This window comes from Zalophus californianus, chromosome 4 (genome assembly GCF_009762305.2).
Source record: "Zalophus californianus isolate mZalCal1 chromosome 4, mZalCal1.pri.v2, whole genome shotgun sequence".
NCBI classification, from domain to species: Eukaryota; Metazoa; Chordata; class Mammalia; order Carnivora; family Otariidae; genus Zalophus; species Zalophus californianus.
The window spans coordinates 14,947,378-14,963,867 of NC_045598.1; positions in this window are offsets into that span (position 1 = coordinate 14,947,378).

The window sequence follows — 16,490 nt, forward strand, 5'->3', positions numbered from 1 at the left end:
GTGTATCCCTTTCTTATTGCCAAATCACATTCCATTGTGTAAACACACCACAATCTGTTTATCCATTGACCCGTTGATGGACATTTGGGCTGTTTCTAGTTTTCAACTACTACAGATAAAGCTGCTTTGAACATTCATGTTCAAGTATTTTTATGGACATAAGCTTTCATTGCTCTGGGGTAAATTCCAGCACCGGAATGCTGGGTCGTACAATAGATGTACGTTCAACGTCTTAAGAAATTTCTAAACAGTTCCCCAAAATGGTTGTACCATTTTACATTCCCACCAGTGGTGTATGCGAGTTCCAGATCTTCCAAACCCTCACCAACATTTGGAACAATCAGCCTTTTAATTTTAAACATTCTAATAGGTGCACAGTGGCATTTCATCATGGCTAAAATTTGTATTTCTCTAATGACTAATGATGCTGAAGATTTTTATATGCTTATTTGCCACTCATCTATGTTCATGGGTGAAGTGTCTGCTCTAATCTTTCTCGCATTTTTTTGTTGGATTGTACTGTTGTCTAATTATTGAGAGTCCTTTATATATTTTGGATACAAGTCCTTCATCAAATATGTGATTTGTAGGGGACGCCTGGGTGGCTCAGTCATTAAGCGTCTGCCTTCGGCTCAGGTCGTGATCCTGGGGTCCTGGGATCGAGTCCCACATCGGGCTCCTTGCTCAGTGAGGAGCCTGCTTCTCCCTCTCCCTCTACTGCTCCCCCTGCTTGTGCTCTCTCTCTCTCTCTCTCTCTCTGACAAATAAATAAATAAAAATCTTAAAAAAAATCTGTGATTTGTAAATATTTTCTTCGATATCATGTCTTAACTTCTTCTCTTAAATTGTCTTTGGAGAGCATAAGTAGTTGATTTTTATGAAGTCCAATTTATCAATTTTTTTCTTCTCTGGACCATACTCTCCGGGTTGCATCTAAGAGATCTTTAGCTAACCTAAGATCACAAATATTTTCTTCTGTTTTCTCCCCCAGAGTTTTATAGTTTTCGGTTTTACATTTAGGTCTACAATCTGTTCTGCATATGTGGTGTGCCAGGCACTGGGATTTCTGTGCACCATCTCATGCCATCCTCACGTTTCCCTACAAAGTGGTTAGGTACTATTTTCCTGCACATTTTCAGAGGCTGGAACTGAGGCTCGGTGAGGTGAAGTTGTAGGGTTTACCACACTTCATCTACCTCTGGATCTATATGCCTCAGCACTAACCTATACCAATTCTTATTTCTTTCATGTTGTTGACCCTAAAAACAACTCAGTGACTGATCGGTCATTTTCTACCCTGAACCCCACAAGCTACTCCTGTTCAAAGATTGAGTAAATGACAGCCCATTTGGGGAAATGGTCTGGAAACCAGGACTCCCGAGCTCTAATCCTGACTCAGGTTGGTTTTACCACTGTGGGGAAAAATGGAAATTATTTGTAAAACGATCTCCAAAGGTCCTTCAATTTCTACATTCCATGATTTCTCGGGGATTTTCCCAGGAGCAGGTGCAGCGGATACTTTTAGCCACAAGGGGGCGCAAGGCGCACAAGAAGCCGTGAGCAAACGCAGGAGGCTAAAAGGGACTGGGGCCTAGGCAGGGAAGATGACAGAAAGGGGAGGGAGCGCTCAGGCTAACTGTGGCCCCAGCCTGGGCTGTCTCCAGGGGTCCCACTACGCCTCAGGCTCGCTATTTGCCGGCAGGTCCTGTGACCCTCGCCTGTTGCTACTTTTGCCACCAGCCTCACCTGGGAAATACAGGAGCCCCCTTAGTTATGAACAGCACCCCTTGGCCAGTTGGAAGGACCAGCACCTTGGGGGTATTGGGAAAGGAGGAATTAGGCAGGCCTGGAGTCCTAGGCTCTGCCATTTACTAGCAATGTGGTCTTTGGCAAGTCCTGGGTCTGCTTCTCATCTGTAAAATGGGTAAATAGAAGTAGATGGTCCCCAGATTATCCTCCAGCTGGGATTCTGCTACTTAAAAATTAGAGAAAGAAACATTCTCCTCCCCAGGTAGTGGACAAACCATTTCCCCGTTCTGAGCCTTTGTTTTCTTAGCCGGAAAGGTGGGTAATGTCCCCTGTCTTCCATACAGGACTGCTGTCAGCCCACATAAGCTGATGTGTGGGAAGCTGCTATGGACATGTTAGGAATTGTTCTCCCTTTGGGGCACCTGGGTGGCTCAGTCGTTAAGCATCTGCCTTCGGCTCAGGGTCCTGGGATCGGGCTCCCTGCTCAGCGGGAGGCCTGCTTCTCCCTCCCCCACTCCCCCTGCTTGTGTTGCCTCTCTCGCTGTGCCTCTCTCTGTCAAACAAATAAATAAAATCTTAAAAAAAAAAAAAAAAGGAATTGTTCTCCTTTTCATTATTGTTTGTGTTCTTGGCTTGCAAAACATAGGCAAGGAGGTTGATAAATTTGAACAATTCTAGTTTTTTAACTAGTTGAATCTCTTCGGCATCATTTGGTAGGTTAATATTGTAGTTTCTGGGGAAAAAAATGTACTGTAGTCACAAGATAAATTAAGACTTTAATAATAAAATCAAAATGTGGCCAAATGGCAAATGGGTAACACAGAGACACAGATGACACAGAGGTTCAGAGGAGGAAGACACTGCCAGAGGGCTTCTATGGTTGGGGAAGAGCAATAGGAGTAACATTTACTGAACACCTACCATGTGCCAGGCCCTCAGCTAAGGAGCGTACATACAGAATCATCAATCTGGCATTCAAAAGGGACTCTGGAGCTCACCTATCATCTGCAACTGTATATTTACATGTATAATGATTCATTTATGGTCCACCTCCCTGCTAAATTCTAAGCTGAATGAGCCCAGGAGCTGTAACTCGCTTGTTACCTGCTGCATTCGCAGTATCTAGCCCAGGAGCTGGTATACAGTAGGTGCTCAATAAATACTTGTTGCATAAATAAATGAAAGAGCAAACCAGTCCAAATTCACTCCCAGTAGAAGCCCTTCTACGCTGACTCAGAAAGAGTCATCCAGCTGTTACCTGAATAATTCCCTTGGTGGAGAACTCACTACCTCACAGGAGTCTATTGGCAGCCATCCGTATCTCTGGCACTTCACCTCCTTGGCCCTGGTCCTGCCATCCCGAGGCTTTGACCATCCCGAGGAAGAGGCTGAATATTGAGCCCGTCTGCACACCTCAGAAACTTCCTTTGAGTTCTGCCAACCGGGCGCCCACCTAACTCTAATGGAAGGAAGCAGAGAAACATGATGGCTGCTAGAAAGAGCACAAGATGGTGGGGCGCCTGGGTGGCTCAGTCAGTGAGGGGTCAGCCTTCAGCTGAGGTCATGATCCCAGAGTTCTCTGATTCGAGCCCCAGGTCAGGCTCCGTACTCAGAGGGGAGTCTGCTTCTCCCTCTGCCCCTCCCCTTGCTTGTGCTCTCTCTCCCTCCCTCTCTCTCCCTCAAATAAATCAATAAAATCTTTACAAAGAAAAAGAAAGAGAGAGTACAAGATGGGAGGAAGTTATCTATGCGTGAAGCAGATGGGATGGACCCTGAAGAGGAAACACACTGTAAACACTGGAGAGGAAGGGATAAACGTAGGACCCTCTGTGGGACCATATGTTGCAGGAGGAGGGCCTTGGCCTCAGCCTCAGCCAATCATAGCAGCCCCGGCCCCCTTGCCAGGGATTGGCTTAGGAATGAGCACGTGGCCCAGTTCTAGCCAATAAGCTGGAGGGAAGGTCTGGTGAGGGCCTTCGGGAAAGCCTTCTCTTAAGAAGCTGGGACTGAAAGAGATGGTCCCTTTTCTACCTCTGACCAATGGATCTGGCTGTGATGCAACTGCTGAAGCCCTCTTGCTGCCACCAAGACCAATACATGGAGAAGGGAAAATGCAAGCGAATCATAGAGAAGTGGAGCCAGAACCTTGATCAAACTGTGTCTGATGGTGCTCCATCCCTGAACTTCTTGTCAATGGAGTAATAAACCCTATGGTGTAATCCCAGTGAACTGGCCATTGATAAGCACTACCACCAAGAGCATCCTAACAGGTACACAGATAAAGAGACAGCTGCATTAATGAGGGTTTTTTCAGGGACAAGTGCAGAAGCTCAACTTTAACATGCTTAGGCAAAAAACAGAATGTCCTAGTTCGGAAACTAAAACATGCAGGGTTGGTTGGATCCAGGACTCAAGGCATGTTATCAGGACTCATTTTCTCTCTCTCTCTCTCTCTCCTCTGTTCCATTCTCAGGCAGGCAGTCCCCAGGTCATAAAATGGTCACGGGGAGCCCTAGGCCCATATCCTCACAGCTTTGCAGCCCCAGTGGAAGGGGACTTCCCTTTCTCGACAGTTTCAACAAAGTTCCTGGAATTTGAGTCCCATGAACTGCCTTGGGTTATATATCCATTCCTGGGCTAATCACTGAGGTCAGGGAAGGAAAACACTGACTAGCCAGGAAGGAGAATGGCATAGCCACTATTGGATGCATTATGACATGAGGATTGGCCAGAGATCAGAGTGCTGTTTAGTCCAATCCAATAAATATTTATTGAATGTCTTCTATACAACAAACACTGTCCTAGGCGCTGTAAGCCAAAGAAAGGGAGACGAATTCGTGTCCATTCCGCCAGCCATAGGACATGCCAGAGCAACAAGAACTCAGAAATGTACAATGACAACTGACCACATTATAACCAACACAGCTATGTTCTTGATGTAATAGCTTGTGCTATAGCCTAGCCAGTCACTGGCAGTTGTGAAATGGGCTACAGTTCACTTCCTTAGCCTAGATACCCACTAGCTTTGATCCAGTCGTCTATGTTCTACAGGATGCACTCATTAATATTTAGATGTATTTGGCCAATTTGATCAACCAATATGTTTTTAACTTGCGATTACAAAATATAAATAGAATTTTTATTGGCCAAAAATTCATTGAGTCACAAGTTAGTGAAACTCAATGGAGGGCCAAGACGAAGGTGAGCCAGTGAGCGCTCTAGGATGCAAATTTAAGGAGGCACTCACTCTCAGGTTTGTACAAACAAGCTTGCCTTGCTCCAGTCCCAGCCCTGGCCCAGCTCAAACCAGCTGAAGCCAAAGAGGAAAAATTATTTACAAAACAATGTTCTAACTAGGAAAGGTACAGTGGTGAAGCTGGCCTATAGGGCACATGGATCCAGGACTCAAAGGCACCCCTATTTATTCATTCTCTTCTCTTCTCCCCTTCCCCTCCCCCCCTCCTCCTTTCTCCTTTGCCTTTTTGCTTCCATCTCTCCTACCACTATTCATCTTTCTCCTTACAATTACATCATCATTGCAAGCAGCACTGGGTTAAGCTCTTTGTCTTGCAAGCAAAATGCAAGGGGGGACTGGGAGAGTTTCCCAGTAGTTGCATTCAGGAAAAGTCTTAGGGAAGACCTCACATTGGTTATCTTAGGTCACATGCCCATCCCTGGACCAATCACTGTGACCAAGGGCTGGGATAATATGGTGGTGTCATCTGGGACATGTATTTGTTCCCGTGGTCCAGGGGCTGCAGGTTGAGACCAGGTAAGGGTCTGATGAGCAAAGACAACTCCTAGTGTTCTAAGTCTGAAATAGCCTCGCCCTTGTTTGTTTGTTTTTTCCATTGAAACAATTATTTTTATTTTTATTTTTATTTTAAAGATTTTATTTATTTATTCATGGGAGACAGAGAGAGAGAGGCAGAGGGAGAAGCAGGCTCCCAAGGAGCAGGGAGCCCGATGCAGGACTCCATCCCAGGACCCTGGGATCATGACCTGAGCCGAAGGCAGACGCTGAACCATCTGAGCCACCCAGGCGCCCAGAAACAATTATTTTTAAATAACGGTTTGATAACCTGAGGTTCCTAAAAAAATGCAACAATTGAGTTACAAAAGAAGAGATTCCACCTGAGCCAGGGAGTGGGGAGGTCCTGGAGAAAGAGGCTGAAAAAAACAGAGTCGAGTCAGATCAATGAGGTCCTTTGATTACTTTAATAAACTTGTATCAAAGCCTACTGAATGGTGAAGTCCACACTGTATTCAGGAAGCAAGGAGCTTTTGAGCAGAGCTGAGGCATGCCAGAGTGAGAGAAACCACTCTGAAAAGCCACCAACCTGTGTGGCCAACACTTCTCAGGCCGGAAGGAGAGGTAACAAGGCCCATGTGCTGGAGAGGACTGCAGTCTGCAGAAGCTGGTAGCCCGCACGCACTGAGCACGTTCTCCAGGCCCCACCTCCTATGGCATTGTGTGGGGCACGGTCCCCTCGAACCCAGAGGACTTCCGCAGAGTCATCCCTGTCACATCCTCACCCCCATATGACTCCCTGTTCTTTCCCAGGCAGACCCACTCAGTGTCCACCAGACAGGATCCACCACCATTCTGTTCTGCAGCCATGGGGCAGTCACTTTTAGACCCTTGAGTTCCCGTCTACGCAATGTTTACCACGCACAAATAGCTCCCAAGCACATATGCATTGAGAAAACTGTGCACTGAAATCTAGCTAATATTTACCAAGTGCTTATTCTATGCCAAATCCTTTGTACGCATTATCTAATCAAATCTATGTAATGTGTAGCAGAGACAGCTAATTGCACCCCAATATTCATCCCATCCATTCTTGCCTTGTCATAGAAGCTCTCGGTTTCAGCTGGACACATAAAAACTGCATTTCCCAGCCTTCCTTCCAACAGTATAACCTTCTCAGCAACAAAGTTCTGGACAAAGGAGAGGAAAGGGAAGGGTCACATTCTACAGAATGTTCTTAACAACACATCAATTAAGAGTAGGGAAAGAAACACTTCTCAATAAATATATACATTGATCATAAGACACAACCTGGTTTTATAAAGAGGCACAACCTCCTGCACTCCCACCTTTCCTCCTGCTGGCCGGAATATAGTCAAGATAGCTGGAGCTCCAGCAGCCGTCCTGGATCATGAGGGAGAAGCCAGGTGTTGAGGATGGCAGAGCAATAAGATAAATGGGTCCTGGATCCTTAGTGGCTATAAAGTCACCCTGGACTTCCTATATCTATCAAAGAGAAGTGAACTTTTGTCTTTTTTTTTTTTAAGCCACCATCGTTTTGGCTTTTTTGTTACTCCCAATTGAACCTAATCACAACTGCTAACCCTAACTGTTCTGCACTAGCTGTCCCCACCCACTTCCCTGCTTCATTTTTCTGCAGAGCACTTACTACCATCTAATGTACTATATTTTCATAATCTGTGTGCTTATCATGGGTCTGTCCCAATAGAATGTAAGCTTACAAAGGCAGAGAGTTTATATTCTGTCCACTTCTGGCATTGTGTGGGGCATGGTCCCCTCGAACTCAGAGGAGTTCTTCAGTAGTGCCTGACACATAGTAGATGTTCAATCAAAATTTGCTGAATGGACAAACGGAAAGATAAAGTTACATAATATAATGATCTTACAGATGAGGGTCAGAGAGGGTCTCACAGCTAGGAGTCTGGACATGAAGTGAACCCAGGCCATCTGGCTCTTAAACACTAACTAAGCTGCCACCCAATGCAGGGGAGTCCCTCGAAATCCTTCTAAATGGAACCATACCTTGTTTCTTTCTTTTTTTTATTTTTTTTAAATTTTATTTGTCTATTTATTTGAGAGAGAGAGAGAGAGAGAGAGAGAGCCGCGCACAAGCTGGGGGAGGAACAGACGGGGAGGGAGAAGGGGACTTCCTGCTGAGCGTGGAGCCCTGACTCAGGGCTTGACTTGGGATTCGATCCCAGGACCCTGAGATCATAACCTGAGCTGAAGGGAGACACTTAACCAACTGAGCCACCCAGGCGCCCCTCACACCTTATTTCTAATGGGAAAGGCAACACCTCTTCAGGGAGAAAATATGAGCAAGAATCTGAGGCCGAGAAGATTCTCTGAGGTTTCAGGCTTAGTTACTAGTGAATATTGGGAACACTGTTTTCTTGATTCTAAGACACAACTGGTTATAAGACACACTATCAATTTTATTGGGAGTAGGGAGAGAAACTCTTCATTAAGCAGATGCATTGATCATAAGACCTCTTGATTTCAGAAACATTATAATGGGGAAAACGTGCATCTTCACTGGAGGCAGCGGAGAGGCCAAAATGCCTTTGAGAAAGCTGTTAGAGGTATTTTCTTAAGTCTTCCAAGAATGAGTAGAGCTTGGCCAATTTTTTCCACAAAAGAAGCTAAAACAAGGCTGGGTTCTTTGATTTCCACCCCCTACCTACATCTACGCCCGAGTTAAGCGCCCCCCTTCCTCCCCATGCCTTATGTACGCCGCTTTCTTTCAAGCCACTGTGTAATTGGTGTTTCCTTATCTCCTCTGTAAGGTTCGGGGCCGGGGAATGAGGGTCACCGAATCCTGTCCTCCTCGGCAGCGCCAGCCCAGGGTCTGGCCCATAGGAAGGTCTTAGTGAATGTTTACTGAGGAAATGCATGAATGAAGCGCGAGCAAATAAACAGAACAATGGGTGAAGGGTTATGCCTCCACCTGTCAGATCCTCAGCCCGTGGGGGGTGGGGGCACGGGGGCTCCCATGTACGCGCCCAGCAGAAGCCAAGCAAGGCCCCGGGGATTTGAACAGCATCCAAGAAGGGAGGGGCAGGAGCCAGATCTCCTTCCCCTGGGGCGGGCGGAGATCCTGCTTACGTGACCTTGTGGAAAAGAGCTGCTTTTACACTGGGGGAGGGGGTCCCCTAACCCAAACCCTCTGGGTCTCATCAATCCTGGAAGGAAACCTGGTGCTGCTGAGCTCACCTTCCCCCTCAACTCACAGGCAGGAAGAAGGCAAGACACATTTTCTCCCCGAAATATGCAGAACGGTGGTTGCCATGAGCACTGGGATCCGCATGTTGCTTGACATCCGTTTTTTTAGAAGTTCGGTTGCCATGGTAACAAAATACCATTTGTGAGACTGAAGATGAATCTCTGGCTGGAAGCTGAGGGAGACGGAGGCTCTTTCTAGACATCTCCTGGCGTGGCGGGGCGGGACTGAGCCTTCCACCTCGAGACTCAAAAAACATCAAAGAATTAAATTGAATTGCATCGAAGCAGCTTAGGAAAAAATGGAAGGGGACTGAGGCTCGCATCAGCCTGGCTGGGTTGGGGGGCTGCCCAATGCCCTCCTGGAAACCACCCTAGGTACTGTCAACACTGCCTGCCGCATAGGTGACAGGTGCTTTCAAACAGGAGTCATTGTTGCTGGTGGCACATACGCCAAGAACAGGCAAACACAGCCACAGCCAAAATCACAGGGGTTTATGCCACAAAAGTACTTATTGAGCATCTACTATTAACCGTGGATACTCCTAGGCACTGGGGATACAGACAAAAAAAAAAAAAAAAAACCCTCAAAGGGTCTAAGTCCTGCCCTCAAGAAGATGGATGAGAAACAAATGCAGAAGGAAAATATAGTTTTTCAGAAGGTAGAGTAGGTTGACTAATGCCCCCCCTCCCAAAGATGTCCTAATCCCTGTGAATCTGTGAATATTTCACCCTAAGTGGCAAAAGGGATTTTGCAGATGTGATTAAGTTAAGGATCTGGAGGGGAGGGTCTTATCCTGGATTATCCAAGTGGGCCCAAGAATAAACAAGATGCTATGCTACTGGCTTTGAAGATGGAGGAAGGGGCCACAAGCCTAGGAGTTTAGGCAGCTTCTAGAAGGTGGAAAAGGGAAGGAAACACATTATCCCCCAAGCCTCCAAAAGTAATATAGCCCGATGGAGTTCTGATCTCCAGAATTGTATGATAATAAATTTGTGTTGTTTTAAGCTACTGTTTGTAGTCATTCGTCACACTGACAACAGGAAACTGGGGAGGAAAATACAGCAGAGAATGAGGGCAGAGAGTAGGGTAGGGGCAGTGGGTGTGGTGGGAAGCGGTCAGACCTCAGATGTTCTTGAAGGAAGAGCCGAGGTAAAGGGGAAGGACTGGCTGAGGGTGTGAAGGAAAGAGAGGAGTCGAGATGGATGCTAAATTCTTGCCCAGGAACTGGTTTGGGTCATTTTCGTTTTGAGAAGTTTATTTGACCTGCAAGTCTAGGATAGGAAAGAGTTTGGAGTTCAGAGGAGAGGTCCAGGCTACAGATAGAATTTGGAGGTTGTTGGCTTATAAAATGGTATTTCAGGCTGAGAGCCCAGATGAGATCACCAAGGGAGTGGGGGCACTCCAGCACCCGAAGGTCAAGGAGATGAAGAGAGCCCGGCAGAGGAGCTTGAGAGAGTGGCCATGGAGAGACAAGGACACCACAGAGGATGTAAAGACGCGTGTTCTAGAGGGAGGGCTGGCCAGATGTATCAAATGCTGCCGCAAGCTCAGTAAGGTGAGCACTGAAAATCGACACTGATTTAGCAGCTTGGCAGTTGGCGGTGACCTTGAGAAGCACAGTGGAAGCCAAGGCCGGATATGAATGGATCCGAGCGAGTGGGAGGGAAGGAACTGGACCCAAGAAGCAGAAAGCACTTTTTCAGGTTTCGCTGCAAAGAACAGTAGGGAAGTAAAGTAGGCACTGGCTGGAGACAGGATGTCAGATCAAGAGAGGGTTTTATTTTGTTTTTGTTTTGTATGGGATTGAAAAATGATAGCATGTTTGTATGCTGATGGAAAAATTATCCAAAAGGGGGGGGGGCATTGAGAACACAGAAGAAAGCATAGGGGCTCTCTGGAGTGAAGACCCTGAGGAAGTGAGTGGAGTGGGCTGTGGGCTCAGTCCCTGCAGTGGAGGACCGGCTCTAGGCAGCCCCTCCACAGCAGCGAGAAGGAAGCAGTGTGTGAGCACAGATGCAGGTGGGCGGGTAGATGCGCTGCTGAGTCTGAGGAAGTTCTCTTCCTATTGCCCCAATTTTCTTTGTGAAGTAGGAAGCAAGAGCTGCAGCCGAGAGTGAGGACAAGGAAGGAGGCGTGGGGGTCTGGAGTGAGAGGAGGTGTGAAGTCATCACGGGGAGAGGGAGAGTGAATGGACTGGGGACATATAGTAGAACTGGCTGGCTGGCTGAGGTCTATTTGAGATGAGTGGTCGTGAATGGAGCCCGAGCTGCGGTTTCTGTGTTGGTCCAGCCAGGCTGAGATGCCCGGGTGCAGACACAGAGTAGGTGGACAGTTGGATGAAGCGAGACTTGGGATTCTGCTCGGGTTAGTCACTAACATAAGCTGGGGGAAGAGCAAAGCACTTGAGGGGCCCCAAAGATATGCACATCCTCATCTCTGGAATCTCTGCATATGTTAGATTACATGGCAAAAAGGAATCCGAGTTAAGGCTGCAGATAGAATTAAGACTGGCATGGGCGCCTGGGTGGCTCCGTTGGTTAAGCGGCTGCCTTCGGCTCAGGTTATGATCCTGGAGTCCTGGGATCGAGTCCCACATCGGGCTCCTGGCTCAGCGGGGAGCTTGCTTCTCCCTCTGACCCTCTCCCCTCTCATGCTGTTTCTCTCTCGCTCGCTCTCTGTGAAATAAAAAAAAAAAAAAAGAATTAAGACTGGCAATCAGTTGACCATGAAATGGAGAGATTATCCTGTATTATCCAGACAGGCCAAATGTGATCCCAGGGGGTCTTTGTAAGTGGAAGAGGAAGACAGAAAAGAGGCAACCAGAAAAATGGTCAGATGAGACTCAGCCCAACATTGCTGATGGTGGAAGGGGCAAGAATGTGGGTGGGCCCTAAAAGCTAGAAAAGGCAGGGAAACGGAGTCCTCCCTAGAGCCTCCCAATGGCTTAGTGTTAGCCCAGTGAGACCCATTTCAGATTTCAGACCTCTAGAACTGTGAGAGAAAAAATTTGTGTTGTTTTCAGCCCCATGGTATTCTGTAAGAGCAGCAGTGAGAAACGAAATTGGGGATATGCCAGGAAGTCACGGCATCTGAGCTGAGTGAGGAGCAAAATGAGCTATGAGCAGGGTATAAAGGTAGTAAGATCAATGAATGAGAGGACCAGGTAGGGTCCAAGAATTGCTGGAGATGATGCACTAGAAGGTAAAATCTTGCACTATGGGATGCTTTGAATTGACATTATGACGGGATTGCAGCTTTTGATAATGGCAAGGTCAAGCGTATGATAATGTGAATGAGTGCTAAGACGGGGCAGAATACAGGATCCTCAGAGGAGGACATGGGGGCTGAAATGGTGAGGGATCATGTTTGTGGATAGAGCAGAGTACAATGAGCCAGGACTTAACATCTTTAGGGAAGAAGGCCCCTGGGGTTGGTAAATGGCCACAGCATGGGGGTGGTGTGGTCCAGTGACTTGGGAGATTTTAGGGGGGGAGAAAGGGATTTTGATTTGTGAGCAGCAACGGGAAGCAGCAAGGACATGTACCCCGCTGCAGGTCCAGTGGTTTGAGTGATGTGGGGCGGGACTCACCCAACCATTGCAAGGGCTCCAGGAAAACACTGTATGGGAGTGCCATTGCTTAACCCCTGTTGACCTATCATTTGTAACTAGCCTCTAAAATGCCTCCCAAGGGTCCAAGTTCCCAGCACACACAACCTGATATAGTCCCTCTCAGCCTGGAAAAGGACTGGTTCTGTGTGACTAATAGAACATGGCAGAGAAACACTCTGTGACTTTAGAGACTAATCATAAAGGGCTTTGCAGCTTCCGTGTTGTACTCTTGGCTCATTCTCTCTGGGGAAAAGTCAGCCACCATGCCACCAGAACACACAAGCAGTCCCATGAAGAGAAACTAAGCCCTCGGCCAACAGCAGTGCCATCTTGCCAGGTACAAGGGTGAGCCATGTTGGAGTGGACCCTCCAGCCCCAGTTGACCCTTCAGATGATGGCAGCCCTAGCCAGTGTCTGACTGAGATCTCAAGAGAGATCTGGAGGACTGGCCAGTGGAGCTGCTCCCAAATTCCTGGCCCACAGAAACCTGAGAGGTAATCAAATGATTATTGTTGTTGTAAGCCACTAAGTTTTAGGGGGATTTGTTACGTACATAATTAATAAACCTGTGTGCTTTTTTTTTTAAGATTTTATTTATTTATTTGAGAGAGAGAGAGAGTGCACATGAGCAGGGGGAGGGGCAGAGGGAGAGGGAAAAGCAGGCTCCCTGCTGAGCAGGAAGCCCGATGAGGGACTCGATCCCAGGACCATGAGAACATGATCTGAGCCGAAGACAGATGCTTAACCGATGGAGCTACCCAGGCGCCCCAAACCTAGTGCTTTTTTAATAGTCTCTCCTCTGGCAACACCTCTAAGTTTCAAATGAAATGACTTCCTCAGGCAGGTGGCCCCTGACCCCCTTTCAGAGCACTCCGTCCTTCTCACCACAGAATTAAATAATGATTTGTGTGTAATAGTTCATTTAATGGACCTTCCTATGACACATACCCTCTCCCAAACAAGACCATGAGCTCCAGAGACGGACCACGCATGCCTTGTGGGCCTCCACACCTGGTACCTGCCACATAACAAGTGTTCAGAAATCATTTGTTGAATGGCTGGTGGAGCGAATGAAGACTGGCCATATTTGATTAGGTTAGGGGGTCCAGTGGACAGAGTCCCGTTGAGATCAGTTTCGGGACAAAATGGAGCCACATCCCTTCCTCTGGCCTTGTCTGTGATCCCACCTGCTCTCGATCAAGGCCTAGTGGGCCGCAGGTGTCTCCTCTTGTCTGCATTCCTGAGACCCAGCTGTATGCAAACACTGGCCTTTGTTTAGACTGTTCTGTTTGGTGTGCAAACATGATTTTGCTTTGAACGGGACTATAATTTGATGGGTGCGCCAGGAGCTTATCTCGTGAATGCAGGTGGCTGAAAATCGCATTTCATCCATCACCCTTGCTCATCTCCTACATTCATACCACTCGGTACTCGGGCATCAGATTGTAGACCAACACTATTCCAAAGGCTCCTTGACACTTAAAATCCTCCAGAATTAATAGGAATTTTTGTCATATTCCTCTTTGTCTTTGTTTCATTTTTTAAAAATCATTTATTTATTTATTTAGACAGCACAAACGGGGGGAGGGGAAGAGGGAGAGAGAATCTCCGGCAGACTCCACACTGAGCTCAGAGCCTGACTCGGGGCTCAATCTCTTGACCCTGAGATAATGACCTGAGACAAAATCAAGAGTCAGAGACCTAACTGACTGAGCCACCCAGGTGCCCCTTTTTTTCCCTTTATTTCTGAATCACAAATCCACGTGTGCAGTTTTTCCAAAGGTTAAGAGCATGCCAAACAGATTTTGGCTATTGCTCCACCAGCTGCGTAGCCTTAGGGACGTTATCTATTCTCTTCGAGCTTCAGTCCCCTCATCTGTAAAATGGGGATTATAACAGTTCCTGCCTTGCAAAAGTGATTGTGAGGATCGGCTTGGTGAAGGAAAAGGTTTTGCATAATGCCTGGCACAGAGTTAGCTTTCAGTAAATATGGGTTTATTATTATTACAAAAGAATAGAGCCAAATGACTTAGAAATGAATATAGCTTCAAACAGGGGCACCTGGGTTGCGCAGTCGGTTAAGCATCTGCCTCTTAGTTTCAGCTCAGGTCCTGATCTCGGGGTTGTGAGATCAAGCCCCATGTCGGGCTCTGCAGTCATTGTGGAGTCTGCTTGAGATTCTCTCTCTCCCTCTGCCCCTCCCACTCATGGTCTTTCTCGCTCTCAAATAAATAAATAAATCTTTATAAAAACTACAGCTTCAAACAAATCTGTAGAATTTTGGATGTTCATGAGCATTCTAGAACAAACATAGATTCTTCTTTAAAACAAATGGACACACAAAGGTATACCAGTTTAAGACCAAAAGACACACACACACACACACACACACACACACACACACACACACACACACACACACCTAGAACTGAGATGCCTCCACATGAGAAAGCATAGTTCATTTCTATTCATCATTTACGTAATCACTTACAACCACCTGGATATTAAGAAAACTGTACTTTAAGAGCTTTGAAAACCTTGCCAAAATCTTTCCACATGAAATGGTTCCCAGCCTTCAAGAGAAACATTGCACCAATTACTATCTACCTTTTTCAGAGAGGGAAGGCAAGCCGCCCAAGGTCACAAAATGAGTCATTGTCGGAAGTGAGTTTTGTGTGTGTGTGTGTGTTTTTAATTAAAGTGCTGTCCTTTAAGAATAGCGTACTGACCTGCCGTCAGTTAGGGATTTGCTGAAAGCTGCTTCTCTCGTAGTTGAGGACAACCACTGAGTCAGCTCGCAGGAGCACATCTCATTCTCATCTCATGTCCAACAAATGTCTTTTCAGAACCTCCTAGGTTCCAGATGCTGTCGGGGGCAATGTGGAGTTCAGCAGCACGAAGATGGAAGCATTCCCTGGGCTCGGAGTGCTCGGCGTCCAGGGGTGGAGGGAGTCAGGCATTATATAAATGATCACATGAATAATGACACGATGACAATTCTGATAAATGCTTTAAGGGAGCTGTGAGGGGCAGAACCAAGGGAAGGCAGGGGAGCTTAGGGGACTGTTTCCCTAGCGGTGACACTTAGACATTGGCTTGAAAGATGAATAGGCTAGAAGAGGACGCGATGAAGAGGAGGGATGGGGATGAGCAGGAACAACCTGTGGAGAGGACGTGACAGTGCTGGGGAGGTGGAGGGACTGGAAGGAGCTCCGCATAGCTGAGGCCAAGAGAGGGTCTCCTGGGGAAGCTGGGGTGGGGGGGAGCAATCACACAGAGCTTTGGGGGCAACACTGACAGATTAGGAATGGTCCTTGTTATTTCCGCTAAAAACAAATCCTCCCAAAGCTTGGCGACTTATGACCCCAGTAAGCATTTATTATGTCCCGGTTTGTGTGGGTTGGCAATTTGGGAGCGGGCGAGCCGCGTGGTCTGGCGCAGGGTCTCTCACGAGGTTGCAGCCCAGATGTCAGCTGGGGCCAGAGTCATCTGAAGGTCTGACTGGGGCGGCAGGGTCATTTCCAAAATGGCTCCCTCACATGCGTGGTGAACTGATGCCAGCCGTTGGCCTCAGTTCCTCCCCATGTGGACTTCTCCAGAGGGCTGCCCGAGTGTCCTCATCACCCAGCAGCTGGTTTCCACCACAGAGGGTGACCCACAGTGTCTTTGCCTCAGAGACCACACCATGGGGTGCCTGGGTGGCTCAGTCGTTAAGCGTCTGCCTTCAGCTCAGGTCATGATCCCAGGGTCCTGGGATCGAGCCCCACATTGGGCTCCCTGCTCAGCGGGAAGGCTGCTTCTCCCTCTCCCACTCCCCCTGCTTGTGTTCCCTCTCTCACTGTGTCTCTCTGTCAAATAAATAAATAAATAAATCTTTTAAAAAAACAATAAAATAATGGTCCATCTGAAACTACTGAGGAGAAACTTCTGGTAGACCTGGAAAACTGAGGTAAACTCCCTCTTCCTTCCCCAAGCCTCACCAACATGACAATGAAAGAACAAAAGTGGCATCAACTGACAAGGAAAAAGAGAGAAGTGATGACAGCAGCTGCGAGGTGTTAACATTCTGGAAGACGGACAGCACACCGGCAAGGGGTAGCAAGCTCAGTAGGGTGGGAACAACAGAAACCTCACAA